General features: G+C 45.6%; 1 protein-coding gene across 8 annotated transcripts in view; it reads left to right on the forward strand.

Moving 5' to 3' along the window:
• The first annotated feature begins 1523 nt into the window (after nt 1–1523).
• Nucleotides 1524–17852, forward strand: part of Hivep2 (HIVEP zinc finger 2) — a 190188-nt gene continuing 173859 nt past the window's right edge. For 3 of the 8 annotated variants that reach the window (XM_050122228.1, XM_050122220.1, XM_050122224.1), the window contains exon 1: nt 1524–2716. The gene's annotated coding sequence lies outside the window, so the exon portion shown is untranslated. Of the gene's footprint in view, nt 2717–2929; nt 3115–3183; nt 3420–17852 lie in introns of those variants that run through there. The other 5 variants (XM_050122223.1, XM_050122225.1, XM_050122222.1 and 2 more) reach the window with 3 other exon arrangements.

The raw sequence follows: 17852 nt of genomic DNA on the forward strand, positions 1-17852 counted from the left end.
AGACAAAAGGGGCGGAATATCAAGGAATTTATACAATGAAAGAAGAAGCTGCTTAGTGGAAGAAGGCCCTGAATTTAATTGAGACTCATCTAAAAAACATAGTAAATCTTATTCCTTATCTCCAGATTTTCTTCTTCAAAAAAGTGATTAGAATTTTTATTTCATTTACCATTTCATTTTTGTAGGGTCGCTCTTCACAGCAATGCCGTCACAACACAGGGACTCTCATAACACGCTGTTTATAGGTCAAAATGAAAACCAAAACCAAAACGAAACCAAAGGCGTTATTCTTCAACTCATTACAGAGGCGGCCCTTCACTTTTAATGAGAAGGTTAGCGATTTTTTTTTTTTCTATGTCTTGACGTTTGGTAACTGCGAAATCTGAGACTGGAGACGGAGAATATCCCTTAGTTGTTGGTGATATACCGGCCTTAATAGCAGAACCACAGTTCTAGTCTCTCTGGCCCGAATTCCAGAGGCTAATTTCCACCCCTCCCACGGAGTCACCTGCTCCTGGGGAACCCCGGCCAGAAACCGGGTCGCGCCAGGTCAAATCTTGTGCGTCTCTTGTTTACTCCGCCCCAGGCTGGGCGGTGGCACGGACAGGGGGTGGGGAGAGGGTGCTACGGCCTGGGCCGGCCCCGGACGCTTGGGCGAAGCTGCTTGGGTGCCCCGGGTGGGTGGCGCGCGGTCGGGCTCTGCGACTAGCCCACCCGGAGAAGACGCTCCGGGCGTCGACACCGCCCAGAAGCCTGTGACTGCGCTCAGGCGCAGCGACCTCCTGGGGACCTCCCCCGAGGGTGCACACGAGTCCACACACGCTGGGTAACGGCCCGAGGGAGCCCCGGTGTCCCCCGGGTGTTGCCGGGTTGGGGAGGAAGCCAGAGTCCCGGCCCCTACTCGCTTGGGATTCCCTCCCCACCTCCCCGACGCCCCGCCCAGCTCTCCCAGGGCTGGGTGTGATTTCAGTCCCAACCAAGGAAACAGAAGCGCACAGCTGGAGGTGGCAGCAGCTCGCCCCCTTTCCCCGCGCGGCGCCCCCAGGAAACCGGCAGCTGCTCCCCGCGCCGCTGCCCCAGCCTATTTGAATACCCCGGCGAGGGCGGGCGGCTTCCTGAGCTGGGTGCACCCGGGGCGCCCTGGGGAGTGACCCCGGGCAAAGCAAATGGGACATTTCGAGCGCATGAAAACTTCGTGCTTCCGCCGGGGTACGGAAAATGCCAGTAAAACACTTTGAGAGTTCCAGGGGCCGCAGTATAATTTTGTTGTTGTTTTTGTTGTTTTTCTCAATTGATAACAAAATCGTGAGTAGAGGCAGGGGAAGAGACGAGGGATGGGGCAAAATATGAGGACTACACTAATCACCTAATTCCGTTCCCTAGGAAGGCAGGGAGCCGGTACGTGGGAAGGGGGGGGTGGGGTGGGAAGGGGGGGGTGGGGTGGGAAGGGGCTGGGCACGAAGGAGGTTTCCACACCCTAGTAGGAAATTCTCAGACTGTTCCAGACGCCCCAGTGTTTCTGCGTGGCAAGCTGATACCAGTTCTCATGGGAGATCCCGGCTTTTAGCGAGGGGAGCTCAGCGGCGACCTTTCCACCCCCGCGCGCCCGCAACGGGGCCAGTCCGGGTCGCCGGGCGCACCGCACATCCCTCGCCCCACTGGCCAGCTCCAGACTGGTTTTTCTGGTTCAGCCTCCCTCCTAGGGACGCGCTGGGGGATCCGATGACGTCGCTGGCTGAGTCTCTCCCTCTTCCTCCCTCCCTCCCTCCCCGCGCCTCTCCCCCGCCCGCCCTCGCCGCGCACTCCTCCTAGTAACTTCTGTTCGGGGAGGCGCTGCCAGGAATAACCCGGTGCGTCCACAGCCCCGAGGGGAGGCGGCCGCTGCGGCTCCCGCACGCCGACAAACTGCGGCCCGGGTCCCCCGGCTCAAGCCCTTTTCTGGCGGCTTCGGCCCCGGTTCCGGCTCCATCTCCTTACAGTGTCCGAAAATAAATAAATATATAAATAAAGGCTAGAGGAGCCAGGGCTGGCGGTGGGGATCGCCTCCCTCCCTCCTCCCTCCCTCCGCGCCCGCCCTCCCTCTGTCCTTAAGGAAATGCTACCAGACACCCCCCACCAGACACGCTCAGCCTGGGTGAGGAGCGGCCGCGGCAGCAAGAACAAGGGCATCAGGGGGCTTTCCTCCCCTTCTCTCCCTCCTCTTCTTCCTCCAGCGCAGCGGTGACTTTACAGGTGAGCGGCCGCCGCGGCTGCGAGGATCCCCCCCACTCAGCCCGCCGCGTCGCGCCCTCCTTCGGCCGCTGTCACCCGGACTGCCGGGAGCTGACAGCCACCCGAGGGGCTCGCGGCCGGGAGACTGGCGGCCGGCGGGAGGCGGGCTGGAGGTGAGGGGGTGGAGAGCTGGAGAGCGGGGCGCCGCCGTGCGCTGTCTCTCCCCGGTGGAGGAGGGTCTCCGCAAAAAGAAAAAGAAAAAGAAAAAGAAAGAAAGAAAAAGAGAGAGACATCTTCGGTGACTGTGGCACAAGTATTTGCCAAGTTGAGTCTTGGACACTGAAGCTTGCCGGGAGCCCAAGCAACTTGAAAGGTCTCCTGGCTGGGTAGCAGCCTCCCTCCACGCCTCGACTCTTGGGTACTGGGTGCAGCCCGGGGGTGCGTGGAGGGCGCACCGGCCGCTGGCAGAGCAGAGCGGCGGGAATCTAGGTCCCTCCTCGGCTCGGTAAGTGGCCTCGGCGCTGGTTTTACCCTGCCTGCTCTTGAGATAGAGCTTGTTTCACTTTACCCTGAAATCGCCTTCGCCCAACTCCATCGCCCCCTCCGCCGCGCGCGACCCAGGCCGGTTTCCCGGTGGCCCAGGGGTGAGGGTCGGAGGAGGGGGAGGGGATGGGGGGGAGACCTCGGCGAGGGGGGTCGGGCGCGTTGGGAAATGCGGGGAATACCCTGGCCGAGGATCTATGCAGATGAGGGGAGGCTGCTTTGCGTAATGTCCTGGGGGGGGGAGGGGGCCGCGCGGGAGCGCTGGAGGCAGGAATGTGCCTGGTTACTAATGAGGGACGTGCACCGGCGCGCACCGCCCGGCCACCGCTGCGGCTGCCGCGGCTGGCGGCCCGTTGTCAGGTAGCGGGGGAGGGGGCGCGGTGCGGAGCCGGGGGCGGCGCGGGCAGGCGGGCGGGCGGACGGCAAGGACCGGGCCGCCGGCCTGCGGCCGAGCGAGAGCGGTGGAGGCACTGACTGTGGGCATTTCGGTGACTCCTTTCTCCTCCGGAGCGAGGAAGGAAGGAAGGAGAGAAGGAAGGAAGGAAGCGAAGAAGGAGGGGACTGTCTCCATGGAAGGTTCAGGCGGAGGCGCCCTCGCCTTGCGGGTGCACCGGCCGCAGAGCGGCTCCAGCCGCCGCCGGCTGGCCCCGGGCGCGTGGAGACGGGTGGGGGCGGATTGCATGCTTATTTGTGCTTCTGCTTGGGGGATCGGGAAGAAACATGTGTGTTTGGGCTGTGCACCGTGAGGAGCTGGGTCTGCGCCTTTATGTCTGTTCCCTGAAGTGGGTGGAACGTTGGCCCGTTCCGGGAATGTTCCATGACGTGGTGCAGCCACAGGAAGGGGGTTAACGAGGGGCTCTCTGCCGCGGCGGCTTTGCTGGCTGCTATCAAAGCAGATGTGCTGCTGCTGCCGCACCTCTCACCTCCCTTCACCCCCAGTCCCCCTCCTTTCTATTCTGTGCGTCTGGTACTGGTAGGGCTAAGACAGGAAAACATAGCTCTGTGTGTGCGTGTGTGTCTCTGTGTGTGTGTGGTGGAGGGTGATGTGCGTGTGGTGTCTGTCGTATTTGGTGGGGGGACGACTCCAGATATGCCCTGCCATCCCAGCTGTTATCACAGATCGGTGCGCTTTATACGCATGTGCCTCCCGCGTCCTGTCCCTCTTACATAACAGACCCAGTGCAGCAGAGGACGGGAGCAAAAGAGACCCCAACCCTCCAGGCTCACCCTGTGTGGGGGCTAGAAGGTCGGAAAGGGTCTCTGGGTGTTGTGCTTTAGGGATGCAGCTCCCAGTGAGGAAGAGACAGAGGGGAAGGAGGGTTTCTTTTAGTGGCTCATCACTGGCCTGTCTACTTGAAAGCATCTAAGTGCCAAGGACTGCAGGAACTAGTCCTCCGAATGCGAAAGCGTTTGACTTGCATCGCCAAGGGAAAGTGGGCGCTCTCACCTCGGAGATGCAGTGACTAGAGAGGGTCCGTAATACAGACGCTTGGAGGAGATCCGCAGTAATGTGCTTGGGCTGGGGGCAGAGGGGTCTAGCGCGGAGGCAAGCAGAGGAATCTCTAGGTAATAGGTTACACGGGAAACCCCGGGACACCTGTAATGGCTTAGAATTCACACAGGAAGCTGTGCAACTGACATTGCAAAACCCTTATGCTGTGCAGTTACTTAGGCCCAAAATGAACACAGAGACTTGCTTCCGGTACTTTCATTATACTGAAAAATTGAACTGATTTTTTTTCCTCCTTCCTTTTCTGCCATTTTAAAAATAACTCAATTTATTTAAAAACTATGTTGGTACTTTCTTCCACTCCAAAAACTAGACTTCAGTAATTCACAGGAGGACTATTTTTTTTTTTTGCCAACTCAGAGCCCTCATCAAGGGCTATTGATTTTTTTCTCTTCAGTACAGTTGTTTCTTTTGCGTGAATGATCAAACCAAGAAATTACTTGAAATATTAATAAGATTCATACTAATTAAATTTGCTGTGATCTATCCTCCTAAAAAAGGCCATGGAACTTTATTAGACACATTTCCTGTACTGATACAGTGATGCTATTTGTCCTTGAGCAAACCAAGTTATTTTAAGTATATCCTTATATTATTATTTATAAATGTGTTAAAGGTTTGCATGTGTCTGATTGTTTATATGTCTTATAGACATGCCAATATAAAATTTTACAAATTACCCAAGAGGATTGTATAATGAGCCTGTTGGGTTTGAGTTTTTGGTTGTAGAAGTTTATCAAAGCAGGAATGCTTTGCATCTGAGTAATCTGGAAATCATTTTTCATTGCTAAGAGAAAATTCTGGTGGAACTCTAAGGAATCATGGTACCAGATTACAACTGCATTTTTATTCTGAGAGGGGAGGGAGAGCTGCCAATATCCACATAATGACAGTGAGCTTCAAGTGTCATAATCTCTTGGACCACTAGGCTTGAAATAGGCACTATGTTTCTCTTGTGCAGAAAAATGCGATGTCACAATGTTGCATCTTCTGAAAATTGTGAGATCATTGATTGCTTTGAGAATAGATGGGGTATAACACAAAATTTCATATTAGCATCTGTGGTGTGTTCAGTGATTGCATTTTTTTAGATTGACTTTATTAGCAGTGACTTACTGTATATGAAATTGCTTAAGATTAAATCAGTGAAAATTGATTGGGGGACAGTTGGGAGAATGGTAATATATTAAGGCTATTTCATATTTATAATTTAGCTTATATTTTAACTGGGGGCTGCTGGGCTAAAAAGTATTAAACTAGACATTTTTGTAAGACATCACAACATATGAAGAATTTATTATAGGTAACATAGCACATAAGAGAATGGTCTTGTTTGACTACATTGAGAGATTACCTAGCAGAATGTTTTGATTGATCAGCTCCTTTTCTATTGGATGCGCTTACAAATGTTCTTGTTACCATGAAACAAAACAGAAGTCAACATTTATCCAGGCGTGCCTTGGAGGATAGTGGTGCATGTGTCGGCCTGAACTCTTGGCAGTGTGACATTATTCAGAAACCAGGTTGAGTGCCTTATGCATACTCTAGCAAAATGATAAATTTATGTTATACTTTGCCATTTATTTTAAGTGGGAAAAACTTCATTTCAGCCACAACAACCAATAGGTCTGCTCTTTGTGTTTCTTTTCATTTCTTAACGTAGTACCGTGTAGGAAAAGATTGGTAGAAAACGTTGTTTGGCCTGGTGAAAGTGTAATTCGGTATTAGTTGTGAAGTGATTGAAACTTGTGTGGTGACCATTATAATAAGAGGAAAGGGGCTCAGATCAGCTGGAAACACGGCTGTGGGGCAGACAGGTTGCAGCTCTCTTACTGGCTGAATATACAGTATTCGCACTTTAGTTCACATCAGCACAGCGAGTGCAGTCTTCTACATTGGCCCTTTGCATCCGTCCCGGGGGTGGAGACGTGGCTCTAGTGTGTGCCTGCCCTTGAATATTTCAGCGGTAGACTTCTTGTCTAGGAACTTTCATGTGAATCCACTGAGCTCATGTCTTGGCTAAACTTTGGTATGTACGCGCTGTGACTTTCAGAGTGATATCAGAGAGTGGAGCAGAGGAAGTCTGCTAACCCAGGTTAAGGAGCTCAGGTTTCATATGGCGCTTCAAACCTTCCAGGGTAAGTGGGTTGGCTTTTCATCACTGAACGTCTTCAGTGATGCCAAGGAAATACTTAAATGGGGGCTTAGCTGTGAAACTAGGGGTGGGCATAGAGTATTGAGACATAGGGAGATTTTGTTTTTCACATAGTTGTAGTCTGAAGGAAATGTCTGAGAAATGGTTTTACTTTCTTATTTGTTCCTGCTATCACAATGGAGCAGTGCTCCCTTTGTGCTCATGACAGCAAAGACTTGGAAGAATGAGTTTGAAAATCAGTATTTTGCAAAAGGTGTCAGACACCGTTAGGTCATTTGGAAAAAAATATTTTAGCACTTAATTATTGTGGCACAACTCCAAAACTTCACAGAAAGAGGATGTGTTTCTTGCTCCATGCGACTTAGGCTTCTCGAGATGAGCCAGTGTTAGAGTGACATGGGCCTTTACTGGCTACGTGGTTGCCTTAGGGCTGATCCAGAACTGATGTCTCATCTACTATTGGTCTGGACCAAAGATGTGCTAATCTTATACATTCACACGATCCATCATTTGAGGTTATCAGCTGCGACAAGTTGATCTATTGTTTTAGTTAATCCATATGTTTAAACTTCCTGTTAGCTTAAAGCAGAGGGCAAACTCTTAGACATGGAGAGGAAAGGATGGAAATGATGCTTTGGTCCCTGAGGGTGAATCTCGGCAGGAAGCAGGAGTCGTCTCATCACTTTTGGATGGTTGACTTCAGGGTCAGGAATAACCAGCCCCCCGCCCCTGCCTTGTCAAACTTGTCGCTCACCATCTTAGCTGTCTTTTCCGAATACCACCACAGACATCTTATCATCACAACTGATACTCTAGTCATTCAGTAAGTAGTTGTGATGGGTCGGCCCTTATGCAGATACTTAAGGATATAATGATGGGATCAAATGAGAAAGGGAGTGGGTAGATAGACACTGGCCACGTGGTCAATGTATCTGTGTAATAATGTGCTAGTTTGCTGTGGAAAATACATAAGGGAGTTTATGTCACCCTGGTCCGGGAGCAAAGTGACTGGGAAAGTGTCGAAAGAAAAGTGTCATTTTCTTGAGGTTGGGAGACGTGCATGTGTCCAGGAGCTGGAAGCAAGCCAGTAAGGCTGGAGGGCTGATAACCGGAAAGAAGTGATGAAGAGATAAGGCCAGAGGAGGAGGGTGAGCCCTGGGAGGCAGGTGACCGCAGGAGTGATTGCCCAATCAGGCATAAAGGAGGCCGGCTCTTGGCAAATCAGGCCCTGTGGATGTCCTTCCTACTGGCCATGATAGAGGATAGTTGTCATAGGAAAGCAAATTCCCAAGGACTGGATGGAGCTGTGGCACAGATCTCTCTCCTTCATAGAGCTTCGTTATCAATTGATTCTGACCCTCTAGGGGTTTGGAATTGCACTGAAGGAGCTGACTTCAGTGAGTGCTCATATTTGTGATCATAAGGAATTTAAATTTCAAAATGTTTATTTGGGGGCTCTAGTAAACTGAACTGACCTGCGTCATTGATCCAATTGATGAATAACTAGTAATTCAGAGAGTGCTCTCTCTCTCTTTTTTTTTAAACAAGGTCTTTGAAGTAACCAATTAATCTTTGAAGCCCTGAATGAGCTGGACCTATTATTTCTGAATGACTAGTAAAGGGTGAAACTTACAATTCTCTAGATAATTTATCTGCATGACTGCAAAAATCAGGATTCAATTTCACATGATTTGGGATCAGTGTAACATGACATTGAAGGAAAAGAACTGGAAAGAGAGGCTTCTGAAGCTCTCCCTCCTTCTTTTTCATGTGTATCATGTTGTTAGTGTACTCTCCATCTCGGTCTTTATATAATATTGAGAACGTAGGTGGCAGTCCGAGCTTGGACTCCGTCGACAGACTCATCACCAGACAGCAGGACAATTATCTCCGACTTGAAGGCTTGTTTCACAATCTAGAGAAGACATATGGTTTATTAGAAGCCTTATTATAAAGCAGAGTTAAAGCTTCCAAATCAAAGTAGAGTTAGAAGCTTCCTGCTTCCTAAACTGGAAAGAACTGAAGGTCTTCACAGGAAAAGGGATTTGGAATTGAAAGCTTTGAAAGCTGGATAAAATAAGCAGTGTGTTGTGGTAGGGTATGGGGTGGGGGGCAGAACAGTGGTACCAGGGAGGGGAAGACTCAGGGGGAGTTTGGGAAGGTAGCTGACTGTCTATCCCCTGGGACCATAGTAGTCTGGAAGAAGCTGGGTTGCACTTGAGGGTTGGGTCAGAGCAACCATGCTATGAAGTGTGGGTTTTAAAAAGGTTCTAAAGACCTTGGTAGTTGTTAGGAGTTGGTCAGATTGCCCTACCATTCAAAATGGAGGCGGACTCTGTTGTATGACAATGAGACTTTAATCTCTTGCCTAATGTTACCTTAACAGGCAGTAAATAGAGTGATTAAAATATTTGATTAAACATTGCCATTTCAGGTTTGAGCAGCAATGTAAGTGAGGTATATCACTATTATTTTAAGTTGCTCTACAAAGTTTGACCCTAGAAAATAATTCACGATGACGTAATGGAAGCTGATCATCGAACACCAGTGTGTAACAGTGATCATAATTAAATCACAGAGCGTTTACACCGTGTGGGGGGGAAATGTGTAAGGAATGGATTGGTGATTCGTTGGAAAGTCATTAGAACATGGTGTTTAGTTGGTAACTATTGTATCTAAGTCATGATGGTGTTGGAGAATTGGAAATGCAAAGCTTGACTCGACAGAGGTTTGTGTGGTGGTTTCGTTTTCTCTGAAAAGAAAGAAGATCTTATTTGCATGTGGCAGATTCACTTATGTCAAAGGTAGAGGGAAAATCTGGGACTTTGGCAACCAAGCTTTGGGTAAATTTGGACTCACCCTCATTTGTCATAACTTAAGGTTCTGTAAGTATCCACACCATCCCTCAAACATATAAACATGGTAGAAAAATCATGTATTCAGGGAGAGAGAAAATATCGATAGTTACAAGATAACACCAGGAATTCTTATCTAGATTGCGGCAGAAAAGATTTATTTTAAAATCGAGATTCTGTCTAATTCCATAGAAGGAAGATTGTTGGGAAGGTAATTTAAATTGTAAGTAGCTTTGTACTCCAAAATGGGAGATTCATTTGAAACTATGCTTTATTTCTTTTGGAAGCCAGACAACTGGTTTAATAGTGTACATATGAAACGCTAATTTGCCTTGTTAATTGGATGCAATTAAATTGAGGTTATTTTATACCTCTTAATTGTCTGAAAATTACATGTGTTGCTATCTCTGTGTAGTGGGAGGCGAGAGCCAGGGAAGGGATCGCAGGCGTGCGGGGCAGAGGACGAAGGCTTGGCTTGGTCTTTGCAGGGAACTTTTTGTGACAACCTAGAAGCTAGTCATCCGAGCTCTCTGGACTTCATTTGGAAACGGAAGAGATGGGAACAGATGGCTTTTACAGCCTCTCCCAACTTATATTTTAGCAGTCTAACATTCGACTGCAATGTTACAGGGGGCTGCAACGTCATTTTATTCTGTAATCATGGTATTACCCAAATGTACAAAACACTTTAAAAAATTGGCACAGGGCCAATCCAGCAAATCAGTTAAGAGGAAGGGATTGGGGGCTTAAAGAACTCTGGTCCTATGACAGGCTCCATAGCAGAAACCACTTCCCACTTGGGAGCTCATGGCCACCCTTGAGATTTGGTGTCATTATCTCTGTGTTTGCAAGTGAGGAAACTTGAGTCACCCGTGGAGCAGCATTTGAACTCAAGGCTCTGTGTCAACTCATGGTGTAGTTGTTCATGTTAAGAGTCATTTAAAAATGAAAAAAAAAAAAAGCCAGCTAACCATTTTTACCACCAAGTATAGCAGCCTGTGGGTATTTACCAGGGGTTTAAGTAGGCATTCTCTGGGTTGGGAGCCTCTATTTGAAATCAGAGCCGGGTGAAATGGCCCTGGGTGTATTCCAGCTGGGATGGGGGTGGGGGTGGGTGGTTGAAAACTCACTTGACAGCTCTGAGGTTATGAAAGGAGGGACTATCTATTGGAGGGCCACTGTGAAGCTTCTGTGGGCCTATGTGCTCAGATCCCTGTGAGCTCTCAGTGTGTGTGGTGCTCGGCGGCTCTGATTCTTTTTAAGGGATTGCAAGGGAATGAAAGCACAAAAGAACTCAAGTTGTTGTGACAGTAAAATGTTCCTGAACTATCTTCAAATGGTCCGTTAAACTCTTGATGGAAACGGTTTAGAAAACAGTGTCATAATGCACAAGGCTTCGGCAGTTAACAAATGGAAACACCAATTAAGATCTTGGATATTCCTCAGCCCGCTCAGCCAGTGTGCTGCACCAGTGAAGTGAACTGAATTCTCTGGTGTGGGAAGGGTTCAGGCTAAAAATAGCTTTTGGTGCCTGAATTACCCAACTTGAACTTTTGCCTAAGTTTCAATAGCCCGGGAGAAGTGAGTGCTCACCCCTGAGGCCTTGGGTCCGCTCGTGGGGCAGTTTTGGGGACCGCTGATTTGAAAATGTGTTCATTCAGCCAAGGTTGGTGGTCTGGGAAAGGTGGTGCTCTAGACACCGAGGCATCACCAGTGAACAAAACAGTAAAAGAGAAGGCCTGATCCTTAGGGGGTTAGCATTTTAGTAGAGGAATTTAGGAATGATCTGGCAAATTCAGTTACTATGCTGTATGTTTTTCAAGGTGTTCGATAATTCCTACTTATATAATGAGTGTCTTAGCCTAAATGGGACTTAAAGAAACACTGAGAGATTACTTCAAGCACTCCTAAAATATCCCACTGATTTTAACATATATATACAGACATGTATGTAAACATATAAATAAATATTATAGCACTATTTATTTCTATTTTTTCAGGGTTAAGGGTACAGCACAACATGAACCCAAACCAGGATTTCATCCCTAGTACTGCAAAAAGAAAAATTAAAAAAAAAAAGTGGAATTCAAATAGTTTTTAACACAGTGCTGTCAGGCTTTGGCATGGACGTGGAACACCATTTCTTTCTTTTGCAAATGGCATATCACATTGTATCATAAAATGCATTTGTGAGTTTGCTGTCATAAAGATTATATTTAGAATTTATATTTTAACATTTCAATGAATAAAGTTTCTAGAAGATTAGGTTGGCTCCCACTTCCATCAAAGTCTGTGGACCACAGTGTGTGACAATGTATTTGCTGGATCTCCAGAAGCATGCATTGAAGGCTAGGAAAGAAACTTTATCTCTCTGCAAGGTGGGATACACATACAGCCATGTGAAGGAACCTTAAACAGATCCAAGTCTTGATTAGACTCAGTCTCAGTGGCCAGTCCATCTGTATGCTTCCCACTAGTGGATCTTGCTGTTTTGGGTTTTATTCTATGTTCTCTAGTTACAAAGACCTCTTGAAGCCACGATCTAAATCTCCTGTCTGTTTTCACCCTCTTGGGCTGAGAAAGGGACTTTGTAATTGAACAGGGCGTCCGTGTGAGAAGTTAATTTTCCTTGCCCATCTTCTGTTGAAGAGCCTCTAAGGAAGAGGGTTGTGTGAAGGGGTCCTTGCTCACAGGTTGGGCTGTGAGGAAGTGCTGTTTCCTGGTGGGTCAGCCAGAATAACTAGGGAATAAAAGAGGGAGTATATTCCTTTTCTCCCCACTTACCCTTGCGCCATGGAGGCCAAGCGGAAAAACAGAGGAGGGCAGACTTGGAGTGAAACTGTGCCCTGTCTTGCAAAGCTGGTGGTGAAATTCTGTCTTGGACACTGTGCAGAGGTCCCTTGGGTCAGTTCTCATGGGCAGCTCAAGACTTTATAGACAGGTCATGAGGAGTTCAGCTTCTAATTGCCCATGGAGCAATGATCAAACTTGGTTGCTTTTCTTCCCTTGCTTTTTACATCTGGGATAATCTCCATTCCTTTAAGCAAGCAAGAAAACCACAAGGTTATAAACATTCGGTTTATTTTCTTGTCCTTAGCCATGTGACAAAGTTTATTCTTGACGGCTAGAACTTTGGGGATTAAATGAGGATTTCAGATGCCAGCACTGCTCTTCTGAGGCTGTGTTCATTAAACCGCACACCAGGGCTGGAAGAGCCACCAGAACGGATGTCTCTACACTCTGACCCTAGCACTTTATTGCTTGCCTCATTATTGATTTTCAAAATGACTCAGGCCAAGTGACTGTACCTCTATCATGTTTTGTTGGTTTTTTTTTTTCCATCTGTGAAAGGGAAGCTTTGCTGGTAGCTCTGCTCTGCCTCCTGGGAACGGAGCAGGGCAATACAAGGGAATCAGAAGGACTATATTTAGAGTGCGAAGCAACACTGACTTTTGAGAATAATTCAGTTGCTGGGGGGGGGAACCCAAAAAGTCTCAACACACAGCAATATGTTTGTGACAAGGGTTAGCAGGCCCTTCTTGAGGTAGCTGATTATTATTGCTGCAGTTTTTTACAGAATATGTGTTTCTCGAGAGATAATGATCAGAATGTCCCTTGCTTCTGATAATGTCCCCTGATGGGTTTGACTTGATATAGATCATTACCAGGCAAGGCTAATAAAATACCAAGCTAGTTACATATATATTCAAGCCATAAATAAGTAAAAAAAAAATGAGGGAAACTGAGGGAAGGAAAATTCATCCGAAGGCAATTGCTTTTGAATGTGTAATCTGTTTACTTGTTCAAATGACCTTAGTAATATGCATGATGAACTTGATCCCAAATTTAATCAAGTATAGCCTTTAAAATGGGCCAAGTGGTTCAGAATATTCTAAATGACCTTTTAAAAAACACAGCACTCATCAGTATTAAATGTAACAAGTAATTGAACATGAAATGTGGATGCTAGATTTTTTTTTTGTAATGGACAAATTCCAAATCTGTTAAGTCATTAGTTGTGTTTTGGCTGTGTTTGGGGAGAATTTGCTGGTGTTAAACCTAATGAAGCCCGACAGTGGTCATTAACAGCTGGGAGAGTTTTACCCCTTAGTGGATGAATTTATGTCTCGAAGAAACTTCCCTGACCACCCTTTTTTTATTCTTATGGTTGATACCAGAGGGGACAGTTGAAGACAAGCAGAGGACATTTCAAAACTAATAATAATTACTGTGGTTTTGAAGTTGACTAAGATTATGTGGCATTTTATAGTCATAAAAACAGTGTTTCCATGTGTATCTTAACACTTGTGATTGCCTTTGAGCCAACTGGGTTGGTTTAAGTTTCTTACAAAGTTTTCACAATATGCCATGCCGCGGCATAAAGGGAACGACTGTTGCTTGTATTTGATATGTGAGTGCCCCTGGAAAATGAGATGGAAGAAGGGAGAAGGCTGAGGAGTAGTGTCTTCTGGAATGTGCCTACGGCTTGGTGTTTTAGCCCATGGAAGTTAGTTCCTGTGCTTTTGTCCCTAGTGCCCTAGAGTTTGCGTATGAGCCAGCTGCACCTTTAGGGGCAGCAGAACATCTCATAAGATGTTTTTCTTCTTTCCCTGTGGTACATTGTGTAGGAAGTATGGCTGTGGTGACTTAGCCCATTCAAGGGTCTGAAATGATGCTGATCAATACCTTAAGTGTAAGATCCGATGTATTGATCTGTCAGCTGGTGACGGGGAGCTTTGCAATGTGAATTCTCTTGTGTGATTCTAGGAAATAGACAAGCCATTATTTAATCCCCAGCCATGGAAGAAAGAATTCAGGGCAGTTCACCCTGGACTGCCTGGATTCAGCCTCAACTTAAAACACCATTTTCTTTGGGAGGCCCTGCCTACTTCTGTGTAGTTCTCAGCAGCAGTGCAGAATAAATTTACCCATTGTCTAGCAGACATTCCTACAGTTATTTAGATGATAATAGTGTTCACTTTGTTTACTCTCTTTTTTCCCAGTCTAACTATTCATAGTTCCTTTCAACTAAATCTCATGGGATATTTTCATTTTTATTATTTTGTACGGGATTGGGTATTCATCATTTTGTCCCAGATTGGATATTCATGTTTGAACCTTTTTTTTTAAATCAGACCTCAAAACTAAGTTGATTAAATCTATTTACTCTTTAGTTCTAAAGTGTAGAAGATGGTCCACTTGGTTTAAAAATATTTTATAGAAAGGGCCTAGCCATGCTAGTTGACATTTTGTAGATAGCTTATCTAGTGCAGAGGTACCTTGTGGAATCATACAGTTCGAGCAGATTTTAGCAAGTGTAATAACAAGATTCTGGTATTATATGTAAGAGAAAATAAAATGCAATATAAATACAAGCTGGTAGAAAATAGAATGTTTCACCGCTGTCATCAAAACCTGTATAATCTAACATGCTTCTGAAAAGAACTGTGGAAAGCAAGCTATTTTTAAAAAGAGACAGGTGAAGTACCACCAGAGAGGCTGAGATGATACATTAAAAAGGTGCAAAATAACCCTTGGCGGAGGATGCGGGGGGGGGGGGGGGNGGGGGGGGGGGGGGGGGGGGGGGGGGGGGGGGGGGGGGGGGGGGGGATGCGGGAGATGTGGGAGAGGTTTCTCTGAAGAAGGGATGCTTGAGAGAGACCTGACTTTGACAGGCCTGAGCACCACAGTGCAGGGAAGTGTCAGCAGCGCCTGCAGAAAGGCCTCTGCTTTGAAGACAGCTTGAAATGCCTAGGAGGAGCATGCCAGATGAAAACAGACACTGGAAGACAATTTTCTTAAGGACTCGCGTTTAGGTACCCAAAACCGTAGGCAGCGAAAGATGCACTATACCACGGTGAGAGGTTGAGCCTCATATTTTGCAAATACAGTTGAAAAAAAAGGTGAACCAAAATAGGGGAAAGAAATGGATTTGGAAGTTCGTATGCAAGAAATTCAATTGTATTTGTAAATAGCATGACACGTAAATACATTGGTTCTGCACAGTCTTACTGTTAATTCTTCTGTACTACCTGTCTTACAAGTGGCAATGTCTCAGATACTGACCTCAGTCTCAAAGGCAGAGTGAATCCATTGCTATCCACTCGAGTGCCATTTAGGCCTACCCCTTTACACTTCCTACCTTTGGGGAGTAATAATGACATGCTTAGTTTAAATTATCATCACGTTAAGATTGAATAAACTAATGTTTTCGGCAATATCTTTACTCATTAAAAATGAGGGTATGGAATATTGCAGGCATTTCCATGCAAGTGCCTCAACTGTGCAACCTCTGCATAGTACAGTATAATACTCAGCTATTTTTGCAACAGCCTTGAAAACTATTTCTATTGAACTCTCCACTGCCTGTAGTGTCTACAGGAAAGCAAGTTTTAATTTCCCTGCTTAGATTGCTTATTAATCTATAAAGTGAATAGCCAGGGAAGTCAATATTTAAGCAGAATGTATGTCATAGAACAAGCAAATCTATATAGAAAGGTGATAGATTAGCCTTCTAATAGAGTTAATGATTACATATTACTAGAATAAGAGTTCTCATTTACTGAATAGGTATTTTGATTTTGGATCTCTTAATGATTATGGAGATTGTGATATTTTAACTTTCTTTGTGTTTTAAATTTTTGGAGAAATATACTTTATGTGGGGTTAGTGTAAACACGAATAGTGTGTGTATAGTTACTTTTCAGATGTCATTGAGTACATGTGAGGACTCTAATGTTCAAGCACTATTATAATTTAAATTTTACTAAAACTTATAAAATATAATTAAAACATACTGTTCTGAAGTATGAAATGGAGCTGGTTGCTGACAAAGGAGGTGTGCTATCACACACTGGTATGCTTTCTAACTGTTTCACCAGTGTGTGTCTGTGTGAAAACACAGTAACAGCTTCCTAGAGATGTAAGGTCTGAGGGCATGGTGATTGCATCTTATCCTGCCGTCACTGAAGGGACCTTGTACCACTTGTACCACTTGGACCACTTGTAGTTCTTGGGACTATCTAAGTTACAGGTTCTTCTGTTTGAATTGCTACCCAGTGAGCCATACACAACACACACACACACACACATTATTACCTTATATACACAATGATAAAGTGTTATATAAGTAACACTGTAAATTACTTTTTAGACTCTCATTCATTCGTTCTTTTTTACATAATGAAAAAGCTTCGAGAACCTGAAGAATTCATAGTTTAATATTATGGTCTGTATTTTCAATTATACGTTTATTCACAAGTTGATGTATTCTATTGCTGCTATACTGGTTTTTATATCTTTAGTCTGTGCTAAATTTGTAGCAGTATTAATTTCATTTAGCCTGTAATTAGAATTATAAAACAGGAGAATTTTTAACCATCCGCTTTGTTCTTTCCAAGTGTCATCATCAACAATGAAATATAAACCGGATAGCGTGAGGTTTAAATAAAATCTTTACTGAGCCTAGACAGTATTTGGGCAGTAACTTGTAGTTTGTGGTATGTTAATTATATACCAGTGACATCATTTGAAAGAGTAAGTAAGAATATGCACTCATAAAGCAATGGTTAGTGTAGACTTACTGAATAAAGCAGTGATTGAGACAGGGACAAACATTGTAACTAGCTGGTGAGGAGTTCTTCAGGGGAAAGACAAACCACTTGAAGGTCTTCTAGGATTGGACACATTGGAATCTCCTTTACGATCAAGATGCTTTGACACGGTTGGGAAGTTCATAGTTATTTAAAAGTTTGTGCTCTCTCTCTCTCCCCCTCTCTCTGTCTCTGTCTCTCTCTCTCTCTCTCCCCCCCTCTCTCTGTGTCTCTCTGTCTGTCTCAGTCTGTCTGTCTGTCTGTCTGTCTGTCTGTCTGTCTCTCTCTCTCTCTCTCTCTCACACACACACACACACACACACACACAGCTAAGCATTTAAGAGCACTTGTTACTCTTGCAGAGGCCTTGGGTTCAGTTCCCAGTTCCAGGGGATCCAGAGCCCTTTTCTGACCTATATGGATGTGGTGCAGACAACACACACACATAAATAAAATAATTTTTTTTATTTTAGTTGCTGTGTCCATGCTGAGGAAATGAGGCATTTGGAGCGATCATATTTTAGACCTTCCCGGGACTCACAGGGGGCATTGCCTCCCTCCTCCCTGAGGTAGAGCGGTGGAGGTATCCAGAGGAACAAGGACGCTGTGCTCCTTGTCAGGAGCATTGGCAGCAGCAGAGCTCGGGGCTTCACAAGTCTGCCGACTCGGACAGAGTGCACATTTAAGTACTCAGAGCTTATTTCTGGAAGACAGTATAAATATGTGTGAAGTAAATAGATTTTTTTTTCTTTCTTTCTGCTTTTTCCTCCTGAGACAGGGTTTCTCTGTGTAACAGCTCTAGCTATTCTGGAACTCATTTTGTAGACCAGACTGGCCTCAAACACACAGAGATCTGCCTGCCTCTGTGTTCTGAATGCTGGGATTAAAGGCGTGGGCCACTGACGCCTGTCATAAATGGAATATTTTAATATTGTGTAGGTTTAAACTGATTATCCAATACGCTGATTTTGTTCTTCAGGTGTTAA

Source organism: Alexandromys fortis, unplaced genomic scaffold (genome assembly GCF_014885135.2).
Source record: "Alexandromys fortis isolate MF-2015 unplaced genomic scaffold, M_Fortis_MF-2015_v1.1 scaffold_215, whole genome shotgun sequence".
NCBI lineage: Eukaryota > Metazoa > Chordata > Mammalia > Rodentia > Cricetidae > Alexandromys > Alexandromys fortis.